Source organism: Hippopotamus amphibius, chromosome 5, assembly GCF_030028045.1.
Source record: "Hippopotamus amphibius kiboko isolate mHipAmp2 chromosome 5, mHipAmp2.hap2, whole genome shotgun sequence".
NCBI classification, from domain to species: domain Eukaryota; kingdom Metazoa; phylum Chordata; class Mammalia; order Artiodactyla; family Hippopotamidae; genus Hippopotamus; species Hippopotamus amphibius.
Window position 1 is genome coordinate 124629251 of NC_080190.1, and position 14473 is coordinate 124643723.

Below are 14473 nucleotides of genomic sequence, written 5' to 3' on the forward strand. Positions count from 1 at the left end.
GCCTGTGCCCCACCTTGGCCCCCAAAACACCAGTCAGCCCTGGAAAGAACATTCTCTCAGGGTCCAAGTTCTGTGACAATACCCTGCAAATAAATGCACAGGGATGGGGGTGAGGAGGGCGCTGGGCCAAGAGGGGATCTGTCCTCACCGTACTGGGACCCACAGTAATGACCTCAAGCTGGAAAATGCAACAGCAGTTCAAGTAAACCAGGCGTCCGTGTGCAGATTTAATTAACCACTCAGAAAAGCACCGAAACCTTCACAGGCATGCATGCACACAGGAATCTATGCAAAAGAAGCTCTCATCTGATTTTAGTCAAAGCAAACTCAGCCTTCAGTGTAAGCTATAAACATGTCATCTTGGGCAATTTATAAGGGAGCCCTCGGAAGACGTGTGAATTATACCTTCACGAAGATCTTAGTTTTAAATGTGATCAAGCCCAGTGAAAACACAATCTGATACTTAGGTTCACATAGAAATGTCAGTGTTCTCTTTTAGTGTGACCTGATGTTTTTATTTTACATTTCCACACATTATGCTTCTTAAGTTAAATAAATTTTGATAACCTGTAGAAACTGAAATGGTACTAAAAAGCATGACAACACTTAAATGTTATTTATTTTAAACCACTGGCTATTTTTTAGATGGCCTTGTCCTGAGAACACTAAACAGCTAGCGATATCCATTACTCCAAAATTATTTTATGACTGAAAATTTTCAGTTTAAAATAGTTATATCTTTTAGACTAGAGCTTCGCAATTTGTTTTGTAAAGGGCCAGAATGTGAATATTTGCAGCTCTGCGGGCCACACGGTCCTCACCTCAGCCACTGCAGTTGAAACCAGCTGCAGTCAACACTTCAATGCAGGAACATGACTGTGTCCCATTAAAACTTTATTTACAAACACCGACAGTGGACCGGATTCAGCCCAGAGGCCATCTTTGCCAGCCTCTAATCAAGGCTAGACTAAAACAGTGTGTAATCTGGTCTCTAATGTGTATTGGAAACTGATACTTCAGAGCAAAAAAGAACTATTGAAAGCAACCCCTTGTATCCAGCTGTATAATTAGGCAAATGTTTCTCGAGTTTCTGGATGTTAGTAATTTTTATCATGAGACAAGATTTGAAAGTCCACAAGCACATTAATGGTGTTAACACTGATCACAGGTGTCCTGGGTGTGACTCGAGATGGCAAAGAAAGGGTTCTACTCACAACGGAAGGCTTCATCTGACAGGGGCTGGATTTCAACAGGCCCAAGGCACCTGAAAAAGAAAAAGCCACTTCTGTCACTTAAGAGAACAACTGAATCCCTCAACTCCCAAAGGGCACTGGAAATGCCAGGCTTTGAAAGACACACAAAACATCATGGAGTAGAGAAGAGGGTGATGTGTCCTCAGATGACACAGAAGAATTTGTGTCCACGGGTCTAAGGAAAATTAACTAAAATGTAATCTTTAGATCAGGAATGTGACTATTTCAATGCCAAAAAGGAACACAACCCCCAGTGAGAAAAAAGAGCCAAAAAAGCTGGGGTACAGAGCTGGGAGAAGGATGAGCCTATTCAAATGAAGAGGGCTACCGCAAGAACCTCAGCAGCACACCTGCCACCAGGTGTGATCAAAGGCTCCCAGCAGGTAGGGGCACAGCCCTGCTGGACTCCTAATGTGGTAAACCACGGTACACACGCTAAAATGCTCACCATCCTGGGTGACGGGGCTGCCCCGGGCTGGCACCCTCACTACAGAAGGCAAGCCACTCAAAACCCAAACTCTCAAAGTTTGCCGCCCAAGTCCTTTCTGGAACAAGAGAGGGTATGACTAATGATCTCAGGTCCCAAAGATTGTATATCAGCATCTGTGGAAGTCTTTTTTAAAAAGGACTACTTTGAGAATATAGCAATTCAGTCCTAGATTTAATGGCCCATGTGATAACATGGTGCAGAAAATGGAGGAAAAAAAACCCAAAAAAACAAAGGACTGAGAAGGTGGTGTGAAATAATTGCTAATTTTTAAGATATATGATTAACATATAACTAGTCTGAAAAATAAAACTACAACTAAAGCTATTATTTATATATAGACACATCCACAGGTCAAGGTCTTTTGCTTTCGAGGGACGTTCCCATAGTCAACTCTGACAAGCCTCCAGCTACAAATATCTTGGTAAATGCAGGTTACAAAACGGTCCAGAGACTCCTCTCACCTGCTCTGATCTTTGCAGTCTCCATCTTTTCCTACTTACTAAATCCCCAGAAGTATATCCTCCTTTTCTTGTGTATCTATTTGTTGAGTTATGTCTAAAGAAATACAGCAACTATAGCCAGCTAGCAACAGGTCTTCTACAAATCCCATTTTGGAAAACCACAGTGATCGCTACGGATTCTTCAGTCATGCAGTTGAGGACCAGGGCGAGTTATATAAATGATCTGCTTGCTCTTGTCAGCTGGGGTTGAAGGAGACTTGAGACGTACACGTCTGTTTGCCCTCAGGAAGAAGGGGTCTGGACCCCTGGGCGTACACTGCTCCTGGCTGGAGCTAGAATCTTCCTATTAGGATGTGGCAGGAGGACTTTCATACCCAGCTTCACTGCCCCACCCATCAAGGTCTCATGTCTAATACTGTATATTGAAAGCAAACAGAAAAACTTTTTAACTGACCTGAAGTTCCAGAGTAGGAGGGAAAAATACCACAAGTCAGGCCAAATACTGAACAAAAGCTTATAATAAAGCATAAAAGTCACTGAGATACAATAATTGAAAAATCTTTCTGGAGCACCAAGACCTGGGTCTGAACCCCTTTTCCTGCCTCTCTGCAGTCTCTGTCCTCGGGACCCTGTGGCTCTAGATCTGTACATTTGCTCCCGACTCCCACAAACCCATCTCCAGTCCATCTTCTCCACTGAACTCCAGACTGCCAAGTCCAACAGCACCTCAAGGTCTCCATGGGTCTCTCCCCTCCTAGAGAGGCCCTCCCTGGCCCCCCATCTGCATCAGTTTCTGCTGCTGTGTAAAAAGCACCACAACCACCTACTATTACACAGTCTCTGCCAAGGCCCGGCTGTGGCTTATGTGGGTCCAAACTGGGCTCAGGTCTCACAAGGCTGCCAACATGGTGTGGTCTGGGCAGCCTTCCTCTAGGAAGCTCCGGGGCCTCCTTTGAGTTTGACGGTTGTTAGCAGAATTCAGTCCCGTAAGGCTGGAGCACTGAGGTCCCAGTTTTCCTGTGGCTGTGAGTGGGGGCCACCCTTCTCTCCTAGGCAGTTCACAGCTCCCTTCTCCAAGGCAAGCAGGAGAATCTCTACTCCAGTCTGCCGAGATGGAGTCTTACACAAGGTAACCTGGTAATCATGGTAGTGCTATGCCTCACCCTCACCATACGCTATTAGCCCCACCCACCCAACACAGGGGTCATCTCAGAACTCTGCCAACCATGCCTCTAAAATGCTACCACGCACTCCCACAACACACACATCTACCGCTCTCCCCACTTTATCTTCCTCTGTGGTACTTTTTACTATTTTGAAATAACAAATATCTTACATACTTATCTTTCTGTATTTCTGCTTCATCTAACTGAAATATAAGCCTCACCAGGGCAGAATGTTTTGTCTGTTTTTATTTACTGCTATATCCCCAGCCTGCAGAAGAATCCTGCCCAGCTCAGAGCAGCTTATCAACAAATATTTACTGAATGAATAAATGATTTACTACCTAGGTTTGCCTGAAAAACATCAGCATCTCAACATCTCTGATTCTACTGCTAAGTACTGATTTCTGCAAACTCTTTCCACTGTAGTTAGTTGCCTTACATCAGAACTTTGTTTAGTCATAAAAGATCAAGCTAAACATTATCCTTTCCATGATTGCAAAACTATATAGCTTTAGTTTATTTATAGTTTTATCAGCCAACTATGCGGTGAGAACGCTACACTGAATATTTGCAAAACCACCATATTTAAGCTTACGTGAAAACAGATATGTTTAATGTCCAGTTCCCAGGCTCAGAGATGACTTCTGTTTGTTTGTTTTTTAATCTTCAAAATAATCATCAGTCAAACAGTGGAGAAAATAGGAAGTAAAAGCCAACCTCCCTTTGAACACACTGACTCCAAAAAAGCCACAAGTATGTGACTAAGTCAGTGATTGAAACAAGAGAGAAGTATGGTTTTTGGAAGCAGTGAACGTAACTGTGAAATATACATGCTGGGTATCTATTTTATCCCATGTGTCTGTGGTGAGCAACGTTTTTAGGCAATAAAAAATGTATATGCACATAAAACAATACTCATAAACCCAACTGCAATCACAATTTCCATGAGAGTGAGTCAAAAACTATCTGCACTCTGGCTGTAGACTTTATAGAAGTTTTAATATAACTGGAGTGCGGATAATTTTTGACTCACCCTCATATAACAAATTGATGACTTACCTGACGTCCAGACTAAAAACCTCTCACACACGTGGTCTCCACTAAAAGTCACCAAGTGCCACTTAGATGATCACAGGTTGTAAAAGGCAGGCTGACTGTCTCTTTCATCTTGTTTAACTTTCCCCACTCTTGTTTATTTTACTAACCTACTACTATCAATGCAATTCAAGGAACACAATAAGTTCTAGATCTCCATTGCCAATGATAAACGAGCATTCGTTTCTGCATTCCTGGCTGGTTTCTGCTTCTGGCTTCTCGCCTGTGACCATATATACAGTTTCCAGGTTAATCTACCAAAAACAGTGATTCTAGCAAGTCCCTCCTCTGGTTATGAACTCAGGGCGGCTCCCTATGGCCTCAAGTTCACAGCTCCCTCTTGGGGGCTCGCATGTCAAGCTCCTAACCTGGGTTAGGCCCGTAGTCTGGGTCAGTCTGGTTTCTATGTTAATAGCAAGACTCTGACCACTTGACTCCATCCTCATCTGGCCACCATTGGCCTCGGGGTGATTGGCTAAAAGACCACAGATCAATGAACGAAAACGTCAAACCCTAAGCCCTACTGACTGTAGAAACATCTCTTTACATGGAAGACAGATTGCTTCTCTTTTCCTTAGAAACACAGTAAGGTGAAGAAAGAAGAAAGTCCATAAAACATGGTTGACAACATCTCAAAGTAAAAGCATGAAAAAGGTAAAATGAAAGTATTACAGAGGTAAATTTGGCATTTCCCAAGTATCTTTTCTTTTTTAAAAAAAAATTTATTTCTATATTTATTGGCTGCATTGGGTCTTCATTGCTGCACATGGGCTTTCTCTAGTTGTGGAGAGTGGGGGCTACTCTTCATTGTGGTACACAGGCTCCTCATTGCCGTGGCTTCTCTTGTTGTGGAGCACGGGCTCTAGGTGTGTGGGCTTCAGTAGTTGCGGCACATGGGCTCAACAGTTGTGGCTCATGGGCTCCAGAGCGCAGGCTCAATAGTTGTGGCCCACAGGCTTAGTTGCTATGCGGCACGTGGGGTCTTCCTAGAGCAGGGATCAAAACCGTGTCCCCTGCGTTGGCAGGTGGATTCTTAACCACTGTGCCACCTAGGAAGTCCTCCCAAGCATCTTAACTGAGCTTTCTGTGCACGCAGAATTCCAACACAGGCCCCAGGAATGCCCAGCCCCCTGGGGCACAGGCCTGCACAGTCCCAGGACAGTAAACACGGTGGTTTCACTCCTGTGATTAAGAACGTTATAGGCACATTAACCTCAGCTCAGGCATCTGTCCGGATGGATCCTTTACTCTCATGCATCCTTTAAACACAGATTTTTTTTCCGGCTGGTCACAGAAGAGAAAACGAAGAGACTAGAAGCTGAGGGGGATCTGACGCAATGTTGCTGCCGTGCTGTCACAGGGCCCGAGGTAAGGAACTGTGAGTGGCTTCTAGAAACTTCTACACCTGATGGCAACCTTCAGCCTCAGTCTTGCCTACAACCTGAATGCGCTTAGAAACTGATTCCTCCCCAGAGCCTCGATCTAGACTATGGCCTGGCCAACACCTTAAGTGTGAGACCCTGAGCAGATCCAGTCCAACCAGGAAGGACGTGTGGCCACAGAACCCACAGGAACTGAGAAACAGCTGTTGTCTGTGGAAATTTCATGCAGCAAAAGAAAACCAGCATGCTTTCCTCTAAGCCTGGCCTCTGTCTGTTTACATAAAATGACATCCTAAAAGCACCTCCCAGCACTGTTAACTGTCCTCACAGGTAGGAATGTACAGCCAAAAAGTAAAAGAGAAAGAAAAGCATAAGAGACCTCCAATGAAATCTCTATTCTTCTTACAAAACCATGAAATCTGGGAACAAGCAGAATATACAAATCTATGACGACAGCACCTACTCTAAAGATCACCGTGTATAAGCAACACTTCTCAGCAATGTTAAAAGAGGAATCCGCCCTCCCACGACATTTTCCTAACATTAACATCAATAATAGCAGCATGAAGATTATAATTTATTCAGGTTCCTTACGAAAGGTGTTCATCTTTTATTCATCAAAAGAATAATTGATTATCGACTATATACAGTATCCTTTGTAAGTGCTTATTGACTAATTCCAGGGAAGGCTAAGGAAAACATGCCATCTACATATTATTACAAGAAAAAGTAAATATTAGAGGATGTTTGCCCACTGGTTTTCTTAAGAGTAACCATTAATCACTAAAATACAAATATTCTCTCATCTTGCTTTTATAAGCAATCCTAATTATTTTAATTTATAGACATAGGTTTCATTTTTACTCCATGCTAGGCTCTCTGCTAGGCACTAAAAAAGACAGACAGTAAGTCGGCCCCCAATTTCCAGTTACCCAGAGTATATTAAGAGAGAAACAAATCTAATAAGAATTGAAACAAGCAATTTCAATCAGTTCGATATTAGTGGTATGGGGATTGCATAAGATGCAGTGTAGCCTGGGAATTATATAAAGTTTGGTGTTGAGCAGTCAGTTCAGAATGTGTGTATCTCCACCCATCCATCCATCCGTCTGTCCATCCATCCACCCAACCATCCATCCGTCCATGCATCCAAGACTCTTACGAGTTAAACAGAAACATCTGACTGAATTAAGGGATATTCTGACATTTGTTGTGTGCCTAAGGACTGTGACCAATCATATCTTTTTAATGAAGGAAAACTAGCTTTTTGTGAAATACATCTAACCACTGTCATCTATTCAAATATGAAAGGTGGCTGTCAGCTCTTAATTTGTCACAATTAAGTTTGCACATTTCTAATACAATAGTCTGAGTACAACAAAACTTTACCCACCCATGAAAAGGGAACACCATTTTCTTCACTAACCTCTAAAATTCCCCAACTAGAAAGTTACATTAAGCCACACTGACTCCTCAGAATCAGAGTATATGAGAGTTTAGGACCTAAATCAAACTGAACATTTCACCCCGACCCAGCAACGTAAAATGACAATAATTGTATTCTTGGAGGGATGGAGCAATTGAAGTAGAAAATACTGAGTGTTATAGTTAATGAACAAACACACACACACACACACACACACACACACACACACACACACACACAATCTATTATACCAGTCCTGCTGGGAGGAAATGAAAACCTTAATCCCCATCACTCTACCATGGTTTTTCTTAAGTGAGAAATTTCCCCGTGGTAATGCTTGTCTTATTTGGCGTTTTATTTTTAAAAGGATGAGCTGTGACTTTTCACACAAGCTGTTTTCAAATTCCACCACTTAAAATTATTCCTAAAAGAACTTTCTTAAACTCAGCCGTCAGATGTTTAACATCTGCTGTGTGCTAGACAAAGTCAGGGGTGCAAAACACAGTGCTTAGAAATCACAGGCACATAAAGAACACGCTGACCGGATGCAGGGAAATGGATATGTGACCCCAGTCCTCGAGGAGTTTATACGTTGGCTGCAGAGATCTGGCTGTTAAACACGCAAGACATTAAAAAGCAATACTATATAAAGCAACAAGAGGAGCAGCAGGGGAATACCTCCAACAGATGATTCCTGCTCTGTCCCAAAAGGTGGGCATCCCACCCGCCACACAGTCTCCCAGCTGCTCTGTTGTGTGACATCCCACAGGAGGAGGGATGGGGCCTCTTCAGTTTATGAAAACCAAATTTTAGTTACTTTAACTGAGTGACTAATGAGTAGCCATTTATTCCCAAGTGAAAACAGAAGTCTAAAGGCTGCTCAAAGAAGGTGCACAGAGCCAGGATTGGGGAAATCCCGGCACAGCACAGGGGAGCCTGGAGCCACGGTCACACACACCAGGCCCCCGGCCCCGCCACGGACATCGCATCTCGGTGCCCTGTCTGCCCGAGGGGGACAATGAAAGCGACGGTGACAGTCTGTATGAAGGGCACCTCGGGCCCAGCACTGCACTAAGCGCTGTGAGGAGCATCTCATATAATTCTTTTTTTTTTTTAAAGCTCTTTATTGGAATATAATTGCTTTACACTGTTGTGCCAGTTTTTGAGGTACACCAAAGTCAATAGGCTGTATTTATACATATATCCCCATATCCCCTCCCACCCATGACTCCTTCCCACAGTCCCTATCCTGGCCCTTTAAGGCATCACCCATCATCGAGTTGATCTCCCTATGTTATGCAGGAATTTCCCACAAGCTATCTATTTTACATTTGGTAGTGTATATATGTCACTGCTACTCTCTCACTTCATCCCAGCTTCCCCTTAACCCTCCTCCCCCATGTCCTCAAGTCCGTTCTCTACATCTGCATCTTTATTCTTGCCATGTCACTGGGTTCATCTATACCATTTTTTTACATTCTGTATACATGTGTTAGCATACAGTATTTGTTTTTCTCTTTCTGGCTGACTTCACTCTGTATGACAGTCTCTAGGTCCATCTACCTCACTAAAAATAACTCAATTTCATTCCTTTTTATGGCTGAGTAATATTCCATTGTATATATGTGCCACATCTTCTTTATCCATTCATCTGTTGATGGGCATTTAGACTACTTCCATGTCCTGGCTATTGTAAATAGTGCTGCAATGAACATTATGGTACATGTTTCTTTTTGGATTATGGTTTTCTCAGGGTATATGCCCAGTAGTGGGATTGCTGGGTCATAAAGTAGTTTCATTTTCAGTTTTTTAAGGAACCTCCAAACTGTTTTCCATAGTGGCTGTACCAACTTATATTCCCACCAGCAGTGCAGGGGGCTTCCCTTTTCTCCACACCCTCTCCAGCATTTATTGTTTCTAGATTTTTTGATGATGGCCATTCTGACTGGTGTGAGGTGATACCTCACTGTGGCTTTGACTTGCATTTCTCTCATGATTAGTGATGTTGAGCATCTTTTCATGTGTTTGTTGGCCACCTGCATGTCTTCTTTGGAGAAATGTCTATTTAGGTTTTCTGCCCATTTGTGGATTGGATTATTCGCTTTTTTGGAATTAAGCTGCATGAGTTGCTTGTATATTTTGAAGATTAATCCTTTCTCTGTTGCTTCATTGGCAAGTATTTTCTCCCATTCTGAGGGTTGTCTTCTTGTCTTGTTTATGGTTTCTTTTGCTGTGCAAAAGCTTTTAAGTTTCATTAGGTCCCATTTGATTATTTTTTATTTTATTTCCATTATTCTAGGAGGTTCGTCAAAAAGGATCATATAATTCTCACCAGAACCTTTTGAAGCAGGTGCTGGGAGAACAATCTAGAAATAACAACAGAATGGGGCCAGCATGATAGGGTCGTTGTGAGCATCAGGTGACAACAATGTGCCGTGGTCATGAGCTTTCTGCCAGGCATGCAGTGCTTCATAAATGGCACGTGTCACCATTTCCTGGCTGAGTGAAGAAAAGGGGCAGGGATTTCAAGCAAAGGAAAAGAACAGGGTTTGCAAAAAGCTTTCGAGAAAAAAGCCTTCGAGATTGCAAGTATATCAGTACAGCTGAGAATGTTTCCAAGGAGGAGAAAGGGAACAGCTGGGGAGGTAAAATCTGAACTCAACCGTGCCTGCAGCTCAGTGCCCAGCCCCCCACATCCATACCTTTTACCCCCATGGTCCAGGGGAGGTAGTTAGTACAAGGCTTTTAAGAACAAAGGTGACATGAGCTACTATTTCCTCAAGATCCACCTGCAGGCAACACGCAGGGAAGGCTGAAAAGGGAACAGCTAAGGGAGAGAGGGACTGATTCTGATCGAAGGCAGTTTCAGCAATACTATGTGGTAAGAGAAGAGGGGGGTTACTTTGGAACAGGAAAGGTAGAAAGAAAAGCAAACCAATGAAAGAACAAAAATACTTAACGAGCGCATGCTCCAAGGTTTCCCAAAGATAGTTCCTTGGTAACGGAAGTTCAGTGGTACTAGGAGAACAGTCAGGAGAGGATGCCGGCTTCGCAGGAAGATTAGGACCATTCGTGACATTGTGAATTTGAGTCTGGAGTGGAATATTGATGACGTGAGTCTAGCAAGTGGCATAAAGGTTGGGATAATCAATGAGGAAGCACAGTGTGGGTGTGATGCTCCTGTGATGCTCAGTGGCTGAGCCTGAGCCCTGGGGGACACACACACTTCGGTCATGGGAGGTGGATGGACAGAGAGGGCAGGGAGTGGCTCTGACCTGAGAGGACCGAGAGGCAAGCCATAAGGTCCTGAGGTCAGGGGAAAAGGAATGAACTAAACATGTTCTTGATTTACAAATCAGATCGAAAGCCCACAGAGAGCACAAAAACGAGTCAGGGCCCAGGGAGGGCAAAGGGGAAGGAAGAAGGAGGATGAGCACGGACAGGATGGGGCGTGGAGGGGAAACCGTTGTAAGAGCAAGGGCATCAGGGCTCAGAGGGCGACAAGGGCGAAATTAACACTGAGTCTTACCACAGTCAATGTTAATATCCCCTTGAAAATAAAAAATACTCAGCACCACCAAAATATTCCCCACCAAACCTGCACTAAAGGAATACTCAATGCTTCTATTTTCATCCTCAAATGATGAACAGAAAATTTTCCTGAGAAAAACTTGCAGGTGCTTCTGAAAGGGACTAAGTTAGAGAAAAACCACTGCAAAGTACTGTTTGCTAGACAATTCACTGCAGACTGACTCTGTGATAACGAACTGTGCTCAAGCACTCGAGAGCTTCAGGCTGGGCTGAAGGATTATTAGGCAAGTATTTAGAAGCAACACTGAATTTCAACAGCACGTATGTAATCCAAGGACTGGAACCCATTCAGCTTTTATGCTAATAACTGTTCTGCAGAAGTTGAAAGAGAGGTAAAAGAAAGAAGCTAGAGTTTAAATTAAGTCCCACTTTGACATTAAAACAATTTCTTTTCAAAATTCTCAAATTGGTCGCCAAGCACACTAACCTCCTACATGAAGAATCTATTTTTAAAAACACTAAAATCTCAATATTCATTACGCACATTAAAGAGTCTCTCAAGTTTTACAAGAGAGCAGTCATTTACCAAAACAAGTATAAACTGTACAGAGACAGACTTCCTCTATTACTGTTTGGTAGGAAATTACCTCTTCAAATTCTTACTATCTTGCTCGATTAATGTCAGTTTTGAAAGAAGAGAGAGAGAAAGGAAAAGAGGACAATAATTATCTACAATCCCACGAGGCCTCTGATGCTTCTCAACAACTGCTGGGCCTCGGTGCCTGCAACCACATCCAAGGCCCCACGGCCTCCAAGTACAGCACTAGGTGATGAGAAGAAAAACTGCAGCCTCCAGATCCACCCACATATGGTCACAGCCCATGAACACACTCCCTGGTCCTCAAGCCTCACTACAAGCATCCTACCCAAACACAGACCATGACGCCAAGGCGCAGGTCATTCATATTTACCTAACTCCCTGAAGATCAGCTGCGACGCCCGGACTGAGGCATAAGAATGACGTCACCACTTGGAATCCTGCAGAATGGTCAGGTCCCTGCTTCCCCAAGATGTAAAGGAGCTCATTCTTCTCGTATCATCTTCACTCTTCTCATAGGAGGGAAATCTACTGAGTTCCCATCTTCTACCTAACGAGGTTCTTGCAAGGAATACCATTTCAGTATTTTCTGAAAACACTCCCTGCCATCACCATTTTCTCTTCGTGACTCTTCCATCCAGCTTTCTTGTGCTTTGAAAGTGCGTTAACATGATGGCGGCCACCAACATCAGCTCTAGAAACCTGAAGAGGCTCCTTAGTTCAAGCTATAAGACCTTAGACCCTATGTATTATTGTCTCCAGCACTTGTAAAGCCGCTTGGCGTTGCGTATTCAACTAGACCATGTCAGTCCAGGAAATCATAACCCACAGCCGTCCTCTGGCACGTGGCACAGTCTAGCATAAGCATGGAGACAGAGAGTTTAAAACTCACAGCTAGCGCCTGCCTGACTTGCATCACTCTTCTACAAAAGTACATGTGAGCAGGTGATACAAGTTGAAGTCTAAGAGATGGTAAGATGTGCACACACACTTCCTTTTTCGAATCCCTGACCTAAGGGATTCCCAAAGAGGAACCAGAAAGGAAGAAATCTTACATGTAGAAATGGTACCAAGACATTCTGGTTATCTCAGATTCATTAAAGGATAACTCACACTTAGTGAGGATTCTTGGTATACACAGTATAACAGGAAAAACACAATACATGGCTTCAGGTTATATCTGACAGTTAATTCCCGGGCTCCTGCAACCTCTCTGTACCTCAGTTATTTCCTCTATGAAATAGGCACTCCAGAGTTGCCAGAGAACAACAAACAACTTCTGAGAAATTAGGGGAATGAATTACTCATGCTTTATTTATTTATTTTTTTATTGGAATATAATTGCTTTACACTCTTGTACCAGTTTTTGAGGTACACCAAGGTCAGTCATCTGTATTTATACACATATCCCCGTATCCCCTTCCTCCCTCGCCTCCCCCCCACCCTCCCCATCTCAGTCCTCCAAGGCATCATCCATCATCGAGCTGAACTCCCTTTGCTATACAACAACTTACTCATGCTTTATTTTAAAGTCTACATTGTGTATTAATATATAGTAGGGACTAGTCCTGATAATTTAATTGCATAAAATAAGAAAATTCAACTCTAGTTAATCTGATAGTGCTGACTTGGTCCTCATGCCCAGGGCGGTATCACATTTTACTTTTCTGATGTGAATAAAGTGCTCTTAGCTGAAAAAAAATTCTCTTTAAAGGAACGCCTGCCTTTTGGTGTGACAATCTTCATATAATTTTTTTTGTCCTTGGTTTGTGTGCACCACAATGTTTTGCACAGGTGGCCACTGAATAGATGAATAGAAGAAACTAGAGTTGCATTAAAAGGCAGCACATGAAGTGCAGCTGTTCATGGAAACATGCAAGACCCGGGCCTCCTGAGCACAGAGGGTGCCGGGGCAGGACAGCAGGCGGGACAGTTCATACCCTGAGCACCCACTGGGGGTCAGGCACTACTCCAGACCCAGGGACACAGCTGTCCACAAACACACAACGCTTCCTGCCCTCACGGCACTTATTACCCTCTAGCTCTACTTGTGCACTCCCTAACTGAACAGTGACACAACAGCCAGGGAGAGTGTGATCACGGTGTCAGAGATGGGGACACGTGCACCCGTGATGATGTGACCCACCCAGTGCCGCTCTGAGCGGCTAAGAGAACACAACTCCGTGGATAAACACCAAGGTCCTGCTGTTCAGCACAGGGAACTATATTCAATGTCCTGGGATAAACCATAATGGAAAAGAATATAAAAAAGAATGTAGATATACGTATAACTGAGTCACTTTGCTGTATACAGCAGAAACTAACACAACATTGTAAATCAATTATACTTCAATAAAAAAAAATTACCACCAACATACGGAAAAAGAATACATTAAAAAAGAGAGAGAGAGAGAGAACGCAATTCTGGTTCCCTGCACCACACACGTGGTAGACCCAGTTCTGGGCCTCCGCCTGCAATAAATGTGGCAACAGCCGGCCCCCTGCCCAGACCCGCACTCACTCACTTTTAGTCAGATGACAATTAATGTCACTTCACTAATTTTTAAAACAACTCTTTAACAGACTATTAAACTTTGACTTTTAATGATTAAAGCTGCTTAAAAAAAAGGAGCTTTTTATTTTAGCCAGTTAACTCGTTTCCCAAAACTAAATGGTATAAATGCTATACATCCTATTTAATACTGAACACATTTAATTGATAAAGCAGTTTGCAGGCATCGTTTCAATTCATCCACACAGTCTTCTGTCCTTGCTTTATGAGAATTTCCAAGTTCTGCCAGATTTTAACCACAGCCGGCACTTTCCTAAAGAGTATCCGTGAATCCCTAAATTCCAACGCGTGAGTGAGTTTTGTTGGCCTGCAGCTAAAGGACGGCCAAAATATTTCAAACTGGCTTTTATTTTGTGATTCTATTGCGTGAGGTCTATAATTTGCACAATTACGAAGCTGATTATTTTGTAAGTGTAATATCCACAGCCTGGCCAACTCCATCCACTTTAGAAATTAGCACAGGGACTTATTTTGATTCTTCTGTTGCAGTTGGCAGTTT

General features: G+C 43.1%; 1 protein-coding gene across 2 annotated transcripts in view; it reads right to left on the reverse strand.

Annotated features, from left to right (window-relative positions):
* The window catches only part of FAM110B (family with sequence similarity 110 member B), a 134589-nt gene that overhangs the window by 77285 nt on the left and 42831 nt on the right, over positions 1-14473 (reverse strand). For both annotated transcript variants that reach the window (XM_057737581.1, XM_057737580.1), the window contains exon 3: positions 1215-1264. The gene's annotated coding sequence lies outside the window, so the exon portion shown is untranslated. The remainder of the gene's footprint in view (positions 1-1214; positions 1265-14473) is intronic.